The following is a 7,686-nucleotide window of genomic DNA, read 5'->3' on the forward strand; positions in this document are numbered from 1 at the left end:
AGTTGTGTAGCCTTTAGTCTACTTATGGAGTGCAACGAAAATTTAGGCCAAAGGCCAAGCACTGGGACCCGTGAGGTCCTTCAGCGCTGAAAGGGAGATTGAGAGTAGGAAGATTTGAAAGATGCAACAGGAGGAAAACCTCTCAGTTGCTCTATGAAATAATTGTTAGAATGTGGAAAGAGAGACTATGAACGAAGGTACAGTAAAATGAATGAAAGGAGTTTCAGCTAGTGGTTGATGGAACACTGGAAAGAACCTTAAGTAATGCCTACAGTGCACCGTGAGAGGTACACTGACGGCACTATTCCTCTACGGAACTGGTCTACTTATGAGAATTAACATCATTAACGACGTCAGCCAGATGAATCCACAACTTTACAGGATATTCAAAAAACATGTTTTTAACTGAACACAGTACCAAATGCATAGGAGTGAATGCCTATTGTGTTAGCAAATCATCATCCAGCTAGTGATGTCTGGAATCATTCTAAAGAAATGCATTTTTCTTGTATTACTAGAAAAAAGGGAAAGTGTAATTTTGAAAATATGCCAAATAAACATAAATTTCCGAAGTACCAAAGGGTTTCAGAGCTTTAAATGTTAAAAAATGCATCATGAAAATGAGCAAGCCAGAAGCACAAAGAAAACCATGATTGTGTATATCTTTGTCCTAATGACAAAATTTGTCCCTTAAACCAGCAAAGATCACATTTTGTATACCTTGGTTATCCCCGGGGTAAAAAAAAAAAAAAAAAAAAAAAAAAAAAAAAAAAAAAAAAAAAAAAAAAAAAAAAAATTTAAATGCCTTCATTCATGACCTTACGACTTCTTGTCATTGAGTTCCATTATAATGGCACTTTGACTGGCAGTTAACGCGGAGTTGGTCATTATAGCTGCTCAGTGAGCCCAGTTCATCAGACTGAAAGGTTGTCTCTACTTCTTGGCAAATCTGAACTACCAACTGATTGGTCTTCATTGCAATTCACGTAACAGTGAGACACAATTCTGTGGTACAGTTTTCTGCCAGAAATTTGACTCGCCTTTATTTCTTATGAGCTTGTTGCACTGGAAGTCGGCGTTGCTGTCTATATTAGATATAGAGTTAAAAGATTGGACAGCCTATGAAGCCAAACCAGTTTGTGACGTGCACTGACTGGCGCCATCTGTGTTGATTATTATTTAAACAATGACGCAACTCACACAATCTAATGGGAAACCCTGTATACTTTTTAGAACGTGTTATCTCGGCTGTCCGTCAAGACTGTCAAATAATTTATGCACCATTTACTAAATACAATACGTAGTATATGCAGAAATAAAAATATCTAATTTAGCTGACAGTAACCCTAGATGATACTAATTTATTAGGCTATATGAATTTCATGTCAAATTGGCTTTAGCAAAAAGCTTATTACAACATTCATTGTTTTATTCGCTCAAACAGCAGTCATGTAGTTGACTGTGATCTAACACACGTTTACTCATTGCAGGGTGTTTCATCAGTTATAAAGATTTCCATGAATGAAAAAATGTCTCTATCTTGTGAAATGTGATCCCCTGTTTTTTTGTGATCCTGTCTCTGTATGGAACAGTTGATGGGTCAGCATAGGTGCCAGAAGTGGCTTGTTGCTGCTGGTCTCAGTAGTCGCTGCTATTCCTGAGAATCAACGCATAACAAATGCGCCTAATTACGTCCAATATCTCCCTTCTATATCTATTTGCTATCTAGCCTACCCTCCCGATCTCCTACTTGGCCTCGACCACCTGGGGCGGACAAACTGGTTTGCAGCAGCTGGTTGGCTGTGTCATGTCTTCCCACCTGTTAGCCGGGGGAGGGCAAACAAGATCCACTCGGATTTTATTATTATATAAGATGGTCTGTGGTTTGAAAAGAGGAAACGCCGATCATAGTATTTGTAATCATAAAATCAAATCGAGATGGAAATTTTGTAGCATTTAGATAAGGAAGCAGCTTAAGAACACATTTATGAGGACATTGAGAACCACATACATCAGTGTCAGTACACAATTTTCAAAATGAATATATTCACTGCTTTTATTCGGCCGGAATAATGGAGATATTAAAGATTAAATTTTCCACTAAATATGCGCCAAAGTCCATTTGCCACAACAGGCGGAATTTTCCTAATCAGAACCAAGTGTAACGGCCGCCAAGTGTTTTACCTTTCGTTGACGCCACTCATTCTGCACCGATCAACTCATCTCCATTATTGACCACCTTTCTTACAAGTAAATTAAGTATATCTTAGTTTAACCTGACCACTGAGCTAATTACCAGCTCTCCTGGGGCTGGCCCGGAGGATTAGACATCTTTACGTGGCTGGGAACCAATTAGTTCCCTGGCAACGGGACCTACAGCTTATTGTGGGATCCGAACCATCGATAAATAAGTTTCTAATCACCAGAGCGGGGAATCGAACTCGGGACTACCGAATTAGTATGCGAGCACGTAACCCACTCGACCAACGAGGAACTACCTTACTTACAAGCTATCAAAAACAGGTACGCGTACATCTTGAAGACCAACCCTCTCGCCGTTCTTCTGGTTTTAAGATAACTCATGCTTCACCTGGTCTAGATGCCCGAAAACTTTATAAACCTTTGCTAATTCCTGACTTTCACGTAGAGGAGTCCTCCAATGATTCTTGCTAAAGTTTTTCACGGCTATTTCACTGCAGTGACGGATCTAGAATTCTTTCATGGGGCGGAGGGGAGTGGGTGGGTGGGAGGGATTACTTAGGATTAGTTTACTATATTTACAAACGTAATGCACATATATATACACAAAGTAGTCGTTTTTGTTGAAATAATCGTTAGCTAAGCAAATGCTTGCTTCTAATATTGATACATTGAAAGAAAACAATGCTCTATCATTCGTATCCAGGGTGAGGGGCGGGCACGTGACCAGGTGCCCCTTCCCTAAATTCGCCACTTGTTCATCTGACATCTCACTTGTTAACGTCTACCTTTAATGTAATGATCCCCAACCTGTTGCTTGAGAGCTTTGCCGTGTTCTCTTCTCCCTGTGATATGACTGTGTTCTTTCGCAAGGGTTAAAATCACTTCCGTGAGCATGAGGTCTTCGTAGGATTCGTTCTGACATTCTGACAATAGAATTTGCTCAAGAGTCAGACTCCTCATCAATTATTATGAAGATCTGCATGACATTAATTGTTTTGTTTGTTTGTATGGTGTTTTTGCGTTGCAAGGAACCGGTGGTTAGTCAGCAACGGGACCAACAGCTTTACGTGATTTCCGAACCACGTCGAGAGTGAACTTCTATCACCAGAAATACACATCTCTGACCCCTCGATGGAATGTCCGAGAATCGAACTCGCGGCCACCGGTGGCAGACCAAGACCATACCGATCACGACACTGAGGCGCTTGCATAGCATTAAGTCATGAAATACTGATGTTAGCATTTCACTGCTCTTAGTCTTAGTCAATATGCTTGTTTAAATTCACGGGGAGAAATGTGTGAAAATTGGATAACTTGAATAAGTTACAGCAGATGGAAAACTGATGGAATACATTGCCAATCTTTACTTACACTTAATCATCCAACTATTTCGGAAAAAATTCCCTTTCGGAACCATATCGTTATAAGTCTGCACCTCTACTATGCAGGTGTTTTCCCCCCGTAAATTCGTGAGATATAGGGCAATGAAAAAAGTACTATTATCCCTAGCATTCTCGTGTACTACTATAAGCATTTTTGGCGGAAGAGAGAGAGAGAGAGAGAGAGAGAGAGAGAGAGAGAGAGCTAGCTGGGTACTCTTCATTTTTTAGTTTTCTATTCAGTCTTATTACTAAGTGTATTTGTATGTGCAAAAAAAAAAAAAAAAAAAAATCTTATCCATGGATATCAACGGCATGCTTACGTACTGAGCAATATATTATCTTAGGAGGCTAACTCTATATTGCAATGTAATATGATTTTCCAGAAGCCTTAAAAACCTATGCGAATCATCTGTACGAAAAATATTATTAAAATACTTCACTTGGAAAACTGTACTTTTTATAAGTTTTCCAAGGGGATTTAGTACTCTTGCTTTGATATTTTTTTATGAGAATGAAAAACTTTCAGTAAAATAACATGGCTTTAAGAGTAAACATGTATTGTACCTCGTGGAATCATCATGGATGAATGCATAAATGTGCAACAGTCTTTTTACACAGTTATTTTGCGCAATATTTTAAATTCATTTAAGTAATCTTTTATCCAATAAGGTTTTTCTGCGTTAAGCTAAGGCAAACATGCTATCTGCGTATATCGTTATGTATCTATGAATATACATAATAATGCGAAGAACTAATAACTTCCTTGTGGAAATTTGTGCACGTTTAACAGGTGAATTATCTGTGCAAGTAACATATATAGTTTTTCTATGATTTAAAATTGAAATGATTTAGTACTATTTCCAGAATCATGTGCTCTCATAATTATCCAGAAAACTACCGGAAGGCGATAGTTTTCGGCCAAGTTTCTTATCGTCAATGATTCTCGAAATCCTCCCGTAACTAACCACTTGCATCCTTTTTCTTGTTCTTGTCTCTTTCTTTATCTTTATCTTTTTTTTAGGCAGCAACCTTGATCCCTTAACGTCAGATGGTAACGGTTTCAAAGGTATTCGCTCTCCACTAAAAAACCAAGGAAAAAAATCAGAAATGTTATCAAGCGACTATAGGAATGCTAAGGATGCTTCTTTGCATTGTGATTAAGCGAACTTCTTAGCCTCAACTCTTTGGTACGATAACAATTAGTTTTTAAAAAAACCATCTAACAATTTCGAACTTCGTCGCAAATTATCAGATACTGCATTGACGAGTATGAGGACAAAACACCAATGAGAGAGAGAGAGAGAGAGAGAGAGAGAGAGAGAGAGAGAGAGAGAGAGAGAGAGAGAGAGAGAGAGAGAGAGAGAGAGATAGATTAACCTTTCTTTGTGTAAACACCGATTCATGCGTCTTGAACAGAACGTAATATATTAGACGAAATAATTTTGAGGGAAAAAAAGTCACATCCGTACGGACTAACGTTCAATAAAATGAAAGAAACCTCTTTCGTAGCTTAAAAAAAATAATAAGTTGATTATTCCAGACTTTCTAATTTCATACTTGCTTCAACAGATGGAAAATCCTTTGTACATTAGGATGAGAACTACATAAATACCCATTATGGAGATAAAGACGAAGAATTTTCATGTTCCCTAGTGAGAGACTTGTGAGGAAACATGATCCAGATGATTATCCCGCTCACAATGAGAAACGATGTTCTTTGTAGTTTGTTGTCAGTATAGTGTTGTGCACCAAAAACTAAGCCACTATGCCGTCTTTCGAATTACGTACAAAGATTTCTTTTCGTTGCTGAGTAATGCTTTAACTGATTAAGTCTTCAAACTCACAAAACTTGGGACGGTTGATCTAATTGCATCCACTCAATTTAAACTAAGACAACACCGTTATTTGACAGAGAGAGAAAGAAGAGAATGGAGGAAGGGGGAGGGGACTTACCTCAAGTACTATAGCTTTCCCAGCAAAGTTGGCCTTCGATTCAAAATCTCTCACATGTGGAAGTCCTGAACGTGCAATTATGTTTATTCAAAACACTCTTCCCCTCGCATTTTCAGGGACTGAACCCATCAACACTAACACGTACACGAGCGTGACATAGAACTTTTCAGGGAGCAGCCTCTCACATCACTAACACGCACAACTGCACGAGAGTACCGACGAACAGCGATTCAGACACTGGTCTTGAGGCAACAGAGTTGCTCAATTTATGCCTCACAGAAAACGGTGCCAGCAACCACCAGATGATTAGATCGCCGCGGTTCCACCAGCGCGTATCTCGCTAACAGCGGCAATCTTGCGTCATTATCTCAACTGAAATTTAATGATTTGCCGGAATTCATCTTGAATCTAAAGTTAACGGTGTTGTTGCATGTTAGGTCTTACATAGCTGTTGATGATTATTCTGCCCAAGCAACTTCAATATTAAATTCGCCTGTATTACATAAGTATGTTGACTATTCAAGTGTTCCAGTGCTTTCCGAATGCTTTCCCATCCGTAGTTAGCATCAGTTATCATTTCTATGACAAGTAATAGTTAGGTATTTTCACATACTTTTTTTTAAAAATTCGTCAGTACGGTAAGTACTTAACAGTCATGCTCTTTAAAAGTTAGAAGAGAGCACATAGCAATGGCTGCAAACTGCAGAATGCTAAAAGAAGGAAGAATAAAAAAAACGAAGCAGATTAGACAGAAAAGTGGTTTGATCTACCTTTCAGGTTGTATCTATAGTGTAAAAGGTAAATAAATAAATAAAAAAATAAAAAAGAGCGAAGTTCGTACTCATTCATGAAATCAACAAAATTTAACCATCCTTCCGTTAACTATGCTCGTTTTAATAATGATGATGCGTGATTTTCACCAAAAAAAATCCAATTAAGCTGAATGACTTCTGAGCAACATTTCTTATCTCCAGTGTACGTTTGAGAGAGAGAGAGAGAGGTCACGCCACATTCATACTTTAATTGCAGAATCGCGAATGAATCCCGCCCGTGCGCAGTAATACGTCTATAACGTTAGCCGCATCTACACTAATGCCTTTTCATTCCCGGCCCAGTGGTTTACTAGAGCCTAATGGTTGTGTTCACAGTTACGGGCTGCTGTAAAGCAAGAGCCCGTGCCAGCATAAGGCTGGCTAAATCAATGTCGTCGTCGTGCACAGAAGGCTTATCAGCAACGCGTCGAATTTCACTACACTCACTGTAACATTCTCTCCCATCATGCACACATTCTTGTCTTCTGCATACCTGAGCCGTTCTTCCTCTTTCATGCCATCTGACCAATCCCGTCTTGAATTCGCCTCCTGCCTCCCCATAACGTTCCTGGACAATGCACTTTTGTTTTTGTCCTTTTCACTTGACCGAACCATCTCAATGCTATGTCCCGTTCTTTCACGTGCACTAAAATTTTACTGTTTTTGTGTGATGCTGCATTGCTCACCCTCTCATTTTTTATTTTTACGATGCAAATATTACACAAACTTTTCACATAATCAGTGATGACTTTTTTTACTGTCATTTGTGCTCAACATCAACACCTCACTTCTCTAAAGGTGAGCTGGCTAAACGATTTTTGCAAACATTCCCACCTTCGTCTTCACAGAAACCAATTCTCTCCACAGAACTCTGCATCCAACCTTATATCGTTTCTCCTTTCTTGCTTCATCTATTCTGTGACTCACCTCTTCGCCCATCCCACCTCGATCTCATTTGCTCATACATCCTCTGTTTCATTCCCCAGTCTTCCATATTAACCTTCATTGGCCTTTCTTTCTCCTCTTACAAGCATTCTCATGCCCTTTTGCTAGTTTATCTGATTATCCTCAACCAGCATAATATTATCATCAAACATCAGACATTCTACACTCCAATCCTTCAACTTTGTTTCTATGATCTAATTGCCCTTTCTTTGACTTCTCACATCAAAGGCCAGTACCTATAGTTTTTTTTTTTTTTTTTTTTTTTTGGGGGGGGGAATCATTTTCCCCAAAACTGAACCTTTTCTTCTATAAATGTCATTGCATATATAGGTATATACAGGATGAAATACTTGGAAATGTTATTTTAGTTATATTAAGAAGAAAAATTGGGT

The 7,686-nt window shown here is 38.7% G+C and overlaps 1 protein-coding gene across 1 annotated transcript in view; it reads right to left on the reverse strand.

Moving 5' to 3' along the window:
* LOC135214748 (uncharacterized) overlaps window positions 1–5,787 on the reverse strand; it is a 28,847-nt gene extending 23,060 nt beyond the window's left edge. The window contains exon 1 of the mRNA XM_064249096.1: window positions 5,538–5,787. The gene's annotated coding sequence lies outside the window, so the exon portion shown is untranslated. The remainder of the gene's footprint in view (window positions 1–5,537) is intronic.
* Between the last annotated feature and the right edge of the window lie 1,899 nt (window positions 5,788–7,686).

The sequence above is a fragment of the Macrobrachium nipponense genome, chromosome 46 (genome assembly GCF_015104395.2).
Source record: "Macrobrachium nipponense isolate FS-2020 chromosome 46, ASM1510439v2, whole genome shotgun sequence".
Lineage (NCBI taxonomy): Eukaryota > Metazoa > Arthropoda > Malacostraca > Decapoda > Palaemonidae > Macrobrachium > Macrobrachium nipponense.